The following is a 14,443-nucleotide window of genomic DNA, read 5'->3' as shown; positions in this document are numbered from 1 at the left end:
ACAAGATTGGGCAAAGAAAAGGAGACGGGCCATGATCATTGCAGAGAACCAAGATGTGAAAATAGGCAGGTTTAATAGATGTGCCACTTAAATATACAAGTGGGCCTGCCCTGCAACATTCAGATTTAGCTTTCAGTCCTGAAGGAATTCTGCAATTGTTAAATCTGGAATTCCCCTAGAACTGAGATTTGCAATTCAAATGGTGAGAGATTTGATTCCAGACAGAGGAACCACTGCCTATTTTGCTGACCAGTAGTACCTCATCATGTTATTCTCCCCCTGTCTATCTGTACCCTCTTGTTTTATGTTTACTTATAAGCACTTTGGAGGCAGGAACTGGTTTTTTTTCCTATGCTTGCATAGGGAGTCTTAGTCCATGATGTACAGTACTGACACTCTACTGCAATACAAATACATTAAACAAATATAATGCTATTGAAGTTCATATACAAGTTTGGATTTTTACTTCAAATTCCTCTCACAGACTTGCTACAGTTTGCGAGCTTTCAGATTTATGTGTGTTCTGTTTTGGGGTCCATCTTTAGTAAGGGATTTTTTCCCAAGAAAGCCCAGAAATTCAAAGTTTTTATAAGGTGCTAGCAAAATATTATATAATAGCAAGTCACTCAAGAAAGACCTAAGACATATACTTTGTGCAATGCAAGAATACATACAGTGTGATTCAGTTTGAAATGTTCCTTAAAGACATATATGATGAAGTGTGACATGCAATCAAATCTACAATTTGCATATCAGAAGATATGCCTCACATCTCAAATGAGGCAAACAGGTCAGGTATCTGAGACATGCTGCAATTAAATTTACATTTAAAGCCAGCTAGAAAAGCTAATATGGAAAGTGCAGATGAGCCCTCTTCTTTCTTTCTGCCTTCCATCCAAATTGGAGGCATTAAACATCAGAGGAGAAAAGTTAATAAACAATTAATAAAATGAGGTTGTGTTCTCATTTCAATCTGGGATCTGCACCCATAATACCTTGTGCATATGAGATGTAAGAATACAGGCTGTTGGTGAGAATGAAGGGCAGTTTTCTTCTGACTGAGATAGGGATGTTAGATATCAATTAGTTGAATAATTGTGTAACCACATCAAAACTTTAGCAGTTACACAATTATTCAGTAGTCCCCAGTCATGGGGCCGACAGCCAGTGCACTCCCAGCCTCATTCCCGGGGAGCCCCCTACCACTCCACTCTGCTGCCTCTATACAGAGGAAACAAGGGGAGGGAAGAGAATGCTTTAAGCCCAAGCTTATCAATTAATGGTGTAGTCAACTACAGGTTGACATCCCTAGAATGAGATCTATTGAGGCATCATTTGCTTTGGTACTAGAGGAAGCAAGAAAGATCAGAATAGGGTTGGTGAAGGAATGGAACAAAGATTATTCTGAATAAGTCAACAGGGATAAATCTGCTAAAACAAAAGTTTATACTGTGATGTAGGGCAAAGGCATCTAAGATTCATAGTCATTGAAAATACGATAGATCTTTCTTTTGCCAGTGAATGACTAACCCATTTTGACTTTCCGAAGTTCTGTTCTTCATATTTTTAAATGTCTCAAGACACAAAGCAGCATGAGTGTTTTGTAGCAAACATCTTTCCTAACCTAAAATTCACTGACTGGTTCAGTCAGTTTTTCCACTCCCCTATTTCATCATGTTACTGTAAAGCCAGGAGAGCAAGATTTCAGAACTAGTGAAAAAGTGTTTTTCAGTCTCAAAAGAAGGAAAGAAACTGTGATCACCCATAGAGGAATCACACACACTATGGGTCACTCGAGGTACAAAAATGAGATGGAATCCCAACTCTCTGGTTTCAGCATGGGTCTCTCAAGTTATCATGCAGCTTATGAGACACCCTCTACTTATTACAGCAATGGAGGCAGACACATTTCCACTTGGAAATTTTTTGCCACTATCTCTGAGGCTTCCAATATCCTGAGCTATTTATGTCAGTATTATAACTATAGACAAAACTCTAAAAACAATGAGTAGTACCTTAGGATACATCAGCTATTTTGGAAATACTCCAAAATAGCTCATTTCAAAATAGCGCGTCTACACTACAGGGAAACCTCAAAATTAATCCAAGGCAGGCTTCCCTAATGTGGACTTACTACCTTGATTTAAACCCTCAGGAGGCAGTAGGAAGTAATTACTTTGAATGTCTCTGGGAAGGAGCTATTTCAAAATAGCAGCAGTGGAGCATCCACACTACAGCTATTCCAAAATAGCTCTCTCAAAATAGGCATTATTCCTCATGAAATGGGGTTTACAGAAATCGGAATAAGCCATCTGTTATTTCAAAATAACGGAATTGCTGTGTAGACGCTTGCACTGTTATTTTGAAAGTGTCAGTTATTTTGTAATAACTGTGCTTGTTTAGATGCCCCCTTTAGAGACTAACAAAAACGTATAGAAACACGAGCTTTCATGGGTAAAGCCCACTTCATCAGATGAATTGGAGTAAATGTAAATGGCAGTAGGACCCAGCAGTCTCAGTCATGATTGGAGACCCCCTTAGGATAGCTGCAGTAGAGTCTCTCCCCAAAAGAGCTCAAACAAACATTGTACCAGTAGCTACTCGTTGGTATCAGAATACAAAAATGGCCCATCCTTAGAAGTAAATTCTGCTAATCCTTTATGGCAGGACCCATAGGTGGAGATGTCAGTGAATCTCTTCCCAGTATATACACCAACTTTCAGCAGCAGCAGCATACACTACAGGGAACAGAACAGCTCATTTCTGAAGCAGAAATAAAAGAAGTCTGCTGCTGAACACTCTTGAGCTTTTGTGAACCATTCTGCTTTCATCTGCACTCTGGAGGCACAAAGGCTTGAGGAAATTTCACTCTTCCCCTATAGCTCTGCTTCCAGGAGTCCCATATCTGAGGGAGGGGGAAGGGGAATTGAATCCACAGTATCATAATCACTTAGCACCAGCTTAAATGCCAATGTGTGTAGTAATTTTGTATGTTATGTATTTTGTATATGACATTGTCATCAGTGATTGTAGTGTGTGTATTCTAGAAGGATAACGATTACAAGAGAGGGAAAACATTTGTGTTTTTCCTCTATAACTTGTACTATGACAGTAATGCCTCATGCTGTATATTGCTACTTATCAAACAATCCTAGAAAATGAGCCTTTGAACATGTAACAATATCTTCATTCTAGAAAAGAGTGAGGATAAAATCATCAAGTAATCTAAGTCAAATGACTGCATTTTTTTCATGGCTGTATTGATTGTACTGTACAGTACAGCTCTGTGCTAGTGACTCACTACTCCAATTTCAGGAAGACCATGAGTCAGAGAACTCCACCCACCAGGAGTAGGGGGGGAGTAGGGGAAGCATAACTCCAAACAGCTACAGAGGGAGAAACCCAGAAAATGACAACTGTTTTGATTTCAGTACTTTCGGTACATAGAAACAAAAGGTGATAGGCCATTATAATAAAAGAAAGAGGAATGACTGCTGAAAGGAAAACTGAAAAAACGAATGCAATTGACAGAGCAAAAAAGACATATTAGTGGCCTTGGTAAAATGACTGTATATGCCTCCTCCAATTCTCCTGATCTATATACTCTGTTCTTACCACGCTGTAGGAAATAATTCTCCATTGTTTCCATTAATCATAAAATGTCAGCAATAAAGAGAATCTTGGTCCTATTCAGTTTTATTCCTGGCTTATTTCAGTAACTTGGTTTGGGAACACAGAAGAGATACCGTATATACTCGAGTATAAGCAGAGTTTTTCAGCACATTTTTTGTGCTGAAAAATGCCCCCCTCGGCTTATACTCGAGTCAGCGTCTCGAGAACTGAGGAAAGTGAGTACGCTGGTCAGGTTCTAAGGCATCCAGGTTGTCGTATCTGTCAGGAGGTGTTATTGTTATGGACTGCGCTGTAAATTCATCATCAAAGTATCTCGTGTCAATTTCTGAGGTCTGAAAGCTCTATGTATGTGCGATGAACAGCGCACATACATAGGCTTGTTGGCTGCACAGTGACTGCCAGTGATTGGCTTGTCACTGTGCTGTGGGCAGGGGGCGGGTCCGGAGGCAGAAGCGCGGCTCGGCGCAGGCTGAAGAGAAGAGATAAGGTAAGGGGCCTGAATGGAAAGGATAAAATCCTTATGGAAAGCAGGATCTGCCCAGGGATTGTGGAAATATTTTATCCTCTGTGTCGGGGGAATGGTATATGTGGAGAGGGAGTTGCCATCTGCAAGTTTCCCTCAGCTAAAAACACGAAAACAGCTAGGAAGCCGGGACACCTGAGGAAAAGAGCTATGGGGAGCTGATTAAGCTTGGTTGCTGATTGAGCTAAGGTTGTTGTACTTTTAAAGTTACGGTATTTTTGATACCATATTGTTTTTGTTGACCCCCTTTTCCACTTACAGAGCTAGGTTATTGTTTTTCTTTGAAATAAATATTCATGTAATTTTATTGGTATCTATCTTCATTTTTTACATTTACCAGTAGCTGCCTCATTTCCTACCCTAGGCTTATACTCGAGTCAATATTTTTTCCCAGTTCTTTGTGGTAAAATTAGGTGCCTCGGCTTATACTCGAGTATATACGGGTAGATATATTTTCAGCTTTTGAAAATTTGAACTGACTAATTGCTATGCTAATTAATATACTTAAAACATTCCTAGGAGGGGCCAGAAAAAGTTTCAGACGTAAACTGATACCTTAAAATAAGAATATTTGTCCCACATTACAGGATTCAACTATCTTTCACAAACACTAATTAAATCAGCAACAGATATTGATATTTTCCTCACCCTGTTAACTGATAGTCCCTTTAGTTTGGCAGCTTCATAGCTAGAAATAGTAAGACTGTTTGATACCAGAGAAGAAAGAGTAAATTTGTCTGATAGACAAGAAAATGAGGACTAGATAGCACATCAGCTCCGCATCACATATAATGCTAGATTGTGACTTTAGATGCCAATCCTGAATACGGTATCCTGAATTCTACCCTGCTTTGCCTACTATCTATATATTTCCTGCCTACCTACCCCAACAGGGGTGGGCAGTAGGTAAGCAGGTACACAGCACCCTCAGAGTATTTTATACTATGATGGCATAGAGAGTACGCTTATTAAGATTGCAGATGATACCAAGTTTGGAGAGGTTGCAAGTGCTTTGGAGGATAGGGTCATAATTCAAAATGATCTGGACAAACTGGAGAAACAGTCTGCAGTAAACAGGATGAAGTTTAATAAGGACAAATGCAAAGTACTCCATTTAGGAAGGAACAATCAGTTTCACACATACAGAATGGGAAGCGACTGACTAGAAAGAAGTACTACAGCAAGGGATTTAGGGGTTATAGTGGACCACAAACTAAATATGAGTCAACAGTGTGACACTGTTGCAAAAAAAAGCAAACATGATTCTGGGATGCATTAACAGGAGTGTTGTGAGCAAGACAGGAGAAGTCATTCTTCTGCCCTACTCTGCGCTGATTAGGCTTCAGTTGGAGTATTGTGCCAGCACCACATTTGAAGAAAGATGTGGAGAAATTGGAGAAGGTCCAGAGAAGAGCAACAAACATGATTAAAGGTCTAGAAAACATGAGTTATAAGGGAAGGCTGAAGGCATTGGGCTTCTTTAATTTGGAAAAGAGAAGACTCAGAAGGTACATGATAGCGGTTTTCAGGTATCTAAAAAGGTGTCATGTAACAGGGAGAAGGGGGGAAATTGTTTTCCTTGGTCTCTGATGATAGGACAAGAAGCAATGGGCTTAAACTGCAGCAAGAGAGGTTTAGGTTGGACATTAGGAAAAACTTCCTAACAGAGTGGTTAAAAACTGGAATAAATTGCCTTGGGAGGTTGTTGAATCTCCATCACAGGAGATATTTAAAAGCATATTAGATGGACATCTATCAGGGATGATCTAGACGGTGGTTGGTCCTGCCGTTAGGGCAGGGGACTGAACTTGATGATCTCTCAAGGTCCCTTCCAGTTCTAGTGTTCTATGATTCTATATCCAGACCAAAGGTTCAGATAAACCCTGGCAAGGATTTAAAGTGGATTCTCAGTCTCCATAGCATTTAGTCCAAGTTAGAATTTAGGCCTTGACCTTTAGTGAAGGGGAAGGGGTTATCCAGACTATAGATGACTCTCTGCAGGCTATTTTTTCCACTCTAACCAAACTTCTAGTTGGAACGATAATCCTGTCTGGATTGCATAATCATTTCTGTAGGACTAAAGCATTAAAATTATGGAGGAGAAAAAATGCCCTGTCCTTCTATCTTCTTTATTCTGGAGTGGAAAAGTGGTGTTATTCCAGTTTATAAATGAGAGAAATAATTGCCCTTTATTCAGCTGTCTATATTCCAGCACTACTACCTTATTTAGAAGAGCAAGGAACAAGTGCATTACATCAACCAAAGCTATCCTGTAATCCCCGTGATCCATTTAATTGCATTCAATATATACTGTACCTAATAAAGGTGTTCTCTAAGTCTCATGGTAAACCGCAATTTGACCATCTAGGATCATACGAAATGCTTGTGAGAAGTCATGCATTAAAATGATTAAAATAATTAGCTATAATAATAATCTAAAATCACCAGTTTCCATAGCATTATGGGCTATAACACGAGTGATCTTTCAGGAACATCCTAGAAGCTAAGGGTGATATCCTGGCCAAATTTAAGTCAGTCAAAGTGTGATGGGGTGCACACCCCACATGCTCTGGAAGAGGTAATATGAGCCTGTTGGGCCAGATAACTTAGCTGGCAGCACTGTGAGACATAGAAAGCCAGGCTTAATTAATAATGAAGCCCCTGCTGCGGAGTGTCTGATTATAAAGTCAGGAAACAGCTAACAGGAAGCATATTTTAAGAAGTGCAACAAATAATATAGCTAGTAAATGCAGCTAGGAAATTAATAAAGACGACAGAAGGGGAAGTGATTACATCCCTATGCTTACTAAGCATCAAGGCTAAGGAAAAGTTAAACACACAAAACGTTGGACAGGGACCAGTCTGGCTATGGATGGGATAGCTCTATCTGCAGACACAGCCCTTGAACAAACTGCCCAAGAAGACTCAGTTCCGTTGCGAAGACGCTCGGCCAGGTTTACTGTTAATGAAGCCAGTCCTAGTGCCCCAGTTCAATGGTTACAGATACACTCATGCATGCATGCCTGTTGCAATGGACCTGCTCAGTGAGTAGTAGGACTTTGAGCTCTTCCTTTTGGTCAGACAAAGATACCCCCTCTGTGACCCTTCTTTTAAACATTGGTACAAACAAGTTACATATGGCCCCTCTGATTTGCTTAGTCAGAATGCTTTACCTTGTACCTGTTGACTGGATCACAACACCTCTATCCATCGCTCTGTCATCCTGACCTTGTTGTTTGCAGGGGTCCATGGGTCCTGGGACTGTGTTTATAACCATAACTTATTATCGTCATTTTCAGCACAATCCTTCTGGAATGTATTCATTCAAATATCCAGTGCCTAACACTTTTTAGAAATGCTTGCATTTTAAAAACACCACCCATGTTCTTTCTGAATTCATATTCCATACAGAGAACTTGCATGCAGGCCTGTTTTGTATCAGGGCCTGACTTTTGCTCACAGCCTATTTCTTGCTAACTTCACTTAATATTAGCATGGCCAGGCTTTCAGGCATTAGTCCTTACTCTCGGCCCCTCATACTAGGCCTCATATCTCTGGCTCTCCTTTTCTACTGCACGAGGGAAGAAATTAGACAGACAACATGAAAAATACACAATGAACAGTAAGGACTTAATACATTATAAAAGATATAAGGTAGTGGCACAAAGAATTACCAAAGACAAAAATAAGTTGGAAGAAATGGAACTTGGAAAGGTCACATGTGTAATATACAAAACTGTAAAAGTAGGATGAACATATATAAAAGTATAGATGGGAAGAAATGGGATGCAGATAAGTTATTGATGACATATAGAGCATTGAGAAGACCAATTTCTGGGTACGTCTAGACTGCAGGCTTTTGTCGACAGAGGCTTTGTCGACAGATACTGTCGACAAAGCCTCTGTCGACAAAGAGTGTCTAGACTACATCCAGTTCTGTCGACAAAGCAAGCTGCTTTGTCGACATGAGAGTGTAGATGCAAAGGACAGTGTAGATGTAGTAACGCCTTCTCTCGACAGAACTCTGTCGACAAAAGGCGTTTTCCTCGTAGGATGAGGTTTACCGCTGTCTTGACAAAACTGCCGAGTTCTGTTGATATTATGTCGACAGAACTCGGCAGTAGTATAGACGCAGGTATAGTTTTGTCGACAAAAGTCCACTTTTGTCAACAAAACCCTGTAGTCTACACACACCCTTAGAGTACAGATACCAAGCCTCATAATCAGCTCTTTGAGTATGACTTCACAGCAAAGAAAATCTGTGGCTGGCCCATGCCAGACAACACGGGCTTGTGGGGCTTGGGCTGTGGGGCTATGTCTGTACTGTGTAGACTAACCCTCCCACCTTGCAGGCTTTTCTGACTGTGTAGACATACCCTAAAAAACTTCTAACTTATCCAGGACCAATGTCTGAATTGCAAGTGGTACAATGATAGAGTTGTGCTGCAAAGAGCCAATAGAGAACCGCCTCCTTCAATCTCAGGTTGAAGTTATGAGAACAAATGTTCTGAGCAAAGGTAAAGGGAAATTGTGAAAACAGAAATACAAAACATATCTGTGAAGATGGTTGGGAGCTTATCAAACAAAATTATATGGGTTGCAAACATATCCTCATACTATCAGGTTAAAAAAATGGGCAAAAGGAGACAAGAAAAATTGCGAGATTTTCTGCTTTTATAATGCTACTATCTATAGAAGTATTACAAGCAGGTATCTGTGTAGCAATAGAATGAATTCTTATGCATTTTGGAATACCTAGAAATGAGATTGCTGACAATCCAGCAAAGCAAACTTTTAAAAAATGTAGGCAAGAATTTAAGTGTGGTCACAAAGGAGCTTGTGAAGGAATGGCAAGAACTATGGATTAAGGAAACAAAAGGACAAAGGTTTTATGATGTAAACTCAAAAATCAAAGACTATACTATATTCCATAATCATGACAAAAAAGGTGAAGTAATTTTTTAGTGTATTAACAGGCCTTAAATTAGTGGTTCCCAAATGCCAGTCTGAGGCCAGTTCTGGGCCACGAACTGATGGCTGCTGGGATGCAGCACACTGCCAAGCCATTCCCATGCCTTGCAGATTGTCTCGGCTGGACTCTAGAGCAAGGCCCAGTCTGCCCAGAATCCCACCTTCTCCTCTCCCTGGGATTGTCTCTTCTCCCTGGGCCCAACACTGCGTTGGCTTCTCTGCATAATGCTGCCTTGATGCTAGGGATGCTGCCCAAGTCCAGGAGTGGGATGGCCCCTAGGAGAAAGGGCTGCGACATGGCGGGTTGCTTGCTAGGACCCAGCAGCAGTCAGCAGGAGCTCTGGCAGCCAGGGCTGAGTTCAGCCCCAGCAGCAAGAAGCATCTCACAGCTGCTGCTCACAGCAACTCTGGGACCAGGCTATGGGGCGGATCCCCAAATCCCAGCAGGGGCCGTTACTGGGCCCTCAGAGCCCGGGTTGCAGCTGGGAGGGAGAATCTCCAGCTGAGCCAATTCCACTGCTCCCCAGGAGCCTCTCCCAGGGTAGTCCCTGCCTAGCCCAGCCCATGCCCCAGGGCGGGCAGCACTTGCAGGGACAGGTAAGAGACACACACACACCCTGGGAGTGGTGCCCAGGGGCTGCAAGGGAAGGGTTTGGCCCTGGCTTGCTCCCAACAGAGCTGGCTGTGATCTCTGCCTGGGGCCCAGGGAAGCTGCTGCCAGCTCGGGGAGGGTGGGGGGTGGGGGGGTGAGGAGGGGACTGAAGAGTTGAGGGGAAACAGGAATGTGTGAGGCGGAGGCAGGAGGAGGATGCAGGAGGTGCTGAAGGGAGGTTGGGGAATTCAGTGGAGACTTATGGGGTGAATGGGAGCAGGGGTGCAATGGAAGGAAACTCTAAGAGGGCGTCACAGGGAGGGAAGGAAGGGGGATGAAGAGTGGGGAGACTGTGGGAGCAAGAGCTTCCTGGCTGGGGAAGGGAAAGGCATAAGATATTGGGTGGATTGTATAGAAGGAGATGGGGGACATACAATAGCAGCTCCAGCACCCCATAAGGCGGGGCGGGAGAGGGCGAGCAGAGTTGACTGGTGGTAGCACTTGGGGGCATCAGCTTGTATGCCCCGACAAAATTTCAGTTGCTAAACAGGGTCTCTCACACCCTAACCCCTCCTTGCGCCTCTCCCTTTGCAGGCATCGGTCATTCCCCAGCCAGAGGGGAATTTTTTTTATGAATTTTGTTTAGTGTTATAGATATCTGCAAACTCTGACCCGTTACAACATGCATTGTGTGCATCCAGATGCGATGTAAAATAAATACATGGCCTCTTAAAATTAATTACCATAATGAATATGCAAATAAAATGTTACAGGCCCACCAAAAGTTTGTGAATGGGTTTGCTGGTCTGTGGTATAAAAAAGGTTGGGAACCACAGCCCTAAATGAGAAGTTAAACTTAGACATAAAGACAGGCTGTGTAATGCGTGCAAAAACAAAAACCAACTGTTGCGCATGTTCTGTAGCATTGTGGGCAATGCTCTATGTAAAGAAAGTTTCTTTATGAAAAATTGAGTCAGCTTGGAATGAGAGACTTTTCCCTAAAGGGACTAGTGAGAATGTCAAGGCAATGGAATGTTGCAGTAAAAGCCTTGTGTTTCCTTAAGGGTACTGGACAGAGTGAAAGAAGATTGAGATAGAGAAAAACCTTGGCTAAAAATAAACGAAGAAAATGGCAGTCATAAGGCTGATGCACCAAAAATCAGACAAAAGGATGGCTGCAGGTTGAGAATCTCTTGTTGTAGGAAATAGAAAAGGTAGAAAGTGGTCCAGGGAGGCAGTAAGTAGTCTGAGGGAGTAGAATTTGGCTTCCAGCTACAGAGTCCCTGGCGTCCTGGACTGCAATCAGAAAAATATTGAGGGCCTGATGAATTTAGACTGTCTCAGGGCTTGTCTCCACTACTGACACTGCAGCAATAGATCCACCACCAGGGGTTGATTTAGGAGATGTAGAGAAGACCTGCTAAACTGAGAGCAAATAACTCAAGTACTCCACTGGAATGAGAAACCCAAGGTAAGTGGATGGGAGAGTTTCTCCCGTCAATCCAGACAGTGTAGACCGGGGTGGGCAATAATTTTAAAAGGGGGACTACTTCACAAATTTTTGAAGTGGCTTCAAAGGTGGGGGAGGAGCCAGGACACTTCCATGCTTCCCCGCCCACATACCCTGATTGGCCTGGGGATGGGGGAGCACGTGAAGTCTTTGCACCCACCGCCTTCCCCCAGATATAACTGCTAGCTGTTCTGAACAGCTGGTGGTTCCCTCTAGGCAGCAGGAAGAGAATTTGTGGACTTCCCCCAGCCCCAGATCCTGATTGGCTTGGGAGCGGAGGAGCAGCAAGACCCCTGAAGGTTCTCTTGCCCACCCCAGTGTAGACACTGTAATGAATTGACCTAAGCTATGTCTACTCCAGCTATGTCATTCATGTAGCTGTTATATTACTTAGGTCAACTTAATCCCATTTTGTAGACCTGCGCTTAGAAGTCTCTAGGAAAGAATGTGGGAAGCCATTGTTCCACAAATTTCCAAGGATTTTACAAAAAAGAAATGTATTCCCAAATTGCTGGAAAGCTAAGCAAACCTGATATCAAGGTGCTACTGTTTGGGCCCTGTTCTTCTCCCTTGGACTCATTCTGTGGTAGTGAAATCAGTGGGACTACTTGCGGACTTCACCTTATGAATAAAAGTGTCAGAATTGGATACTTAAAGAACTAGATGGCAGATTTACAGAATGCACAGGTCTATTCATGCTTCTAGATTATATACCTAATTCTGCCAATCAGATTGTTTTCTGGGAACCCTAGCACATATTATATGCAATGATGGAACTGACAGTAACAAAAAGACATACTGAAGGCAGAACTTTGCCTTAAACAACCGAAGAGGCAGGGTATTTTTATACTAGAAGTTTTCACCCAGTTTTTCTTTGTTATTGTCTGCTCTGAAAGTATTCTAGAAACAGCTGAGAAAATGGGGCTTAGAAAGGTTTAGCACAACAAGTTTATACAACTTCAAGAGAAACCTAATAATAATTGCTACTGAACACTAACGTAGACTGAGCTCTTTTGGAGAAATCAGAGACCTCTCATGGCAGCTACATTCCCCTGGAGCAATGGAACTGTCAAAATCAAGAGTGAAAAGCTTGTTATGAAGAGATCAACATAACCTCAAACCTCACAACAAAACACAACTTCTCTAAGGGCTCGTCCACACAGCAGGGCTAAAGCCAAAATAAGCTATGCAACTTGAGTTACATCAATTATGTAGCTCAAGTCGAAATACCTTATTTTGGTTTTTGGCACTGTCTACACAGCAGAAAGTCCAAGAAAAAGCCCTCTTCCTCCAACTTCCCTTACTTCTTGTAAAATGAAGGTTACAGGAGTCAGAGTAACAAGCTCTCAAGCTTGACATTATTTTGACTTTATGTCAAAATAACCGCTTGTGGTGTAGACGCCAAGTATGTTATTTTGGAATAACTTCACCTACATTTATTCATCTCCTTCAAATCACACCCAATTGTGATGTTAATGAGATTTTACCTGAAATAGGCCTTTGTGATAATGGAATAGTCTTGTGAGTTGTATCGTGTATTAACTTGTAAGTAGCTTCCAGTCAAAAGTTTATTCTGTTAATTAATGGTAAGTAATCAGCTCTGGAGTTTCAGCAATAAAAAACACCCTCTTTCAGATTACATTATAAAGTCAGACATCTGCTTTTGTTCCTCTGAGCCACAAAGGTGGGGCAGCAGAACAGCAACAGCTATTAGGGATTCATCTGGAGCCATTCTGCCTACCCTACGGTGCTAGGATGTTTCACAAAAGCCTAGGAGATGCACATTTTATAGTTCCACAGGGGATAATACATGAATGCTTGCCCCAGTGCTCATTACTGGACAGGAATATGAATAAAGAGGGAGAGGAAATCTGAGGCTGGTCTTTCCCCAAGATGATTGACTCTGCCTCCCTGTGGTACCTAGCAGCACACTGTCAGGTGCATTAACTGGGAGCAGAATGCTTATGTGAATGCTAAGTCTAAATTCTGCCCCGATCTTTGTCAGGTGCATGAGGGGAAAAGGGCAAGAGAGCTCTATACACACTTCCCCGCCAAGCACTTTTGCAACATGGAAGATATTTGCTCTAAAAGGTAATGCCAGTTTCACAACTTACACACACATCAAAAGTCATTTCAGATAAACATGTGCCAGCATGTATATTTAGCTGTATATGAAATGTATCTGAAATGTGGACCTGAAATCACATAAAAGCAAGCTGTCTCATGAAATATTCAGTGCTTCCTGGTTTCATCAGATTTGGATCTGTGACAAGAATATCGTATTTCACATTCTTTCAACGGAAATTAGGCAGCACAGACATGAAGGAGATATTTGCAAACTGAACGTTTCTAAACTTCAAAAAGACATGAGTCTGATTTTAAGTGAAGGTCACGATTTGCATTCATTACACCTATGAGAGTTCATCTACTGTGATCATTTAAATTTCCTCTTTTCTAACAATTTAGGGGGAGGTGCTTTATTTTGCATTGTCTCATCAGACACTTTAGAGCTCTGTATTTCATACCACTGCCTGGACAGGACGAGAGCTACATATTCAAGTGAGGAAAAAAAATGGAGAACATAAAATTCTCAGCTCAATTGTTACTTTTCTTGTGATCTGCTCTTTTCAAGTATATGGGGTTGGAGGTCATGTTAAATGCCTCCGTAGCATGACCTTCACTAGGGCCAATTACAATAGCAATTCCTGTAAGAAAGGACGGCTCTCTCCTTTCTTCAGTGATAAAAATTGCCTGCAAGGGTACAGGGAGAGGTTAGGATATGGTTCTACACACCCTTCCTACATATTTCCGAACTAGTAGAAGAACATGGAAGAGGAGAGTAATCAACACCGTCAGAACACTGCAGTGGTAGGCACCCCTTTGGTATGCTGGCAAAGTTGACGAGAAAGGCTCAGGCTTTGTCTATATTAGCAAGTTTTGTAAAGGAAAAGTGCCTTTCAGTGACAAAACTGTGTAATATGTCTACACTACAGTGTTAATTTGAAATAGTTATTTCGAAATAGCTTATTTCAAAATAACTCATTTACACACAAAATGCATTTTGAAATAGCATTTTGATATTTCAAAATAGCACGTCCACACTGAGTGGACTCTAAATTGTATTTGAGGCTGGCCGGAACCAGTTCTAGCAGGGCACCAGGTCAGGACTTACTGTGTGGGACTGCTGCCTGAGGCTATCTGAGGTCTGTGCTTA

The 14,443-nt window shown here is 41.9% G+C and overlaps 1 protein-coding gene across 1 annotated transcript in view; it reads left to right on the top strand.

Annotated features, from left to right (window-relative positions):
• The window catches only part of LOC102452715 (uncharacterized), an 88,021-nt gene that overhangs the window by 925 nt on the left and 72,653 nt on the right, over positions 1-14,443 (top strand). The gene's annotated exons all lie outside the window — the stretch shown is intronic.

The sequence above is a fragment of the Pelodiscus sinensis genome, chromosome 6 (assembly GCF_049634645.1).
Source record: "Pelodiscus sinensis isolate JC-2024 chromosome 6, ASM4963464v1, whole genome shotgun sequence".
Taxonomy (NCBI): Eukaryota; Metazoa; Chordata; order Testudines; family Trionychidae; genus Pelodiscus; species Pelodiscus sinensis.
Note: the sequence above shows the minus strand (reverse complement) of the source record. Positions and strands in the feature narration are given on the sequence as shown.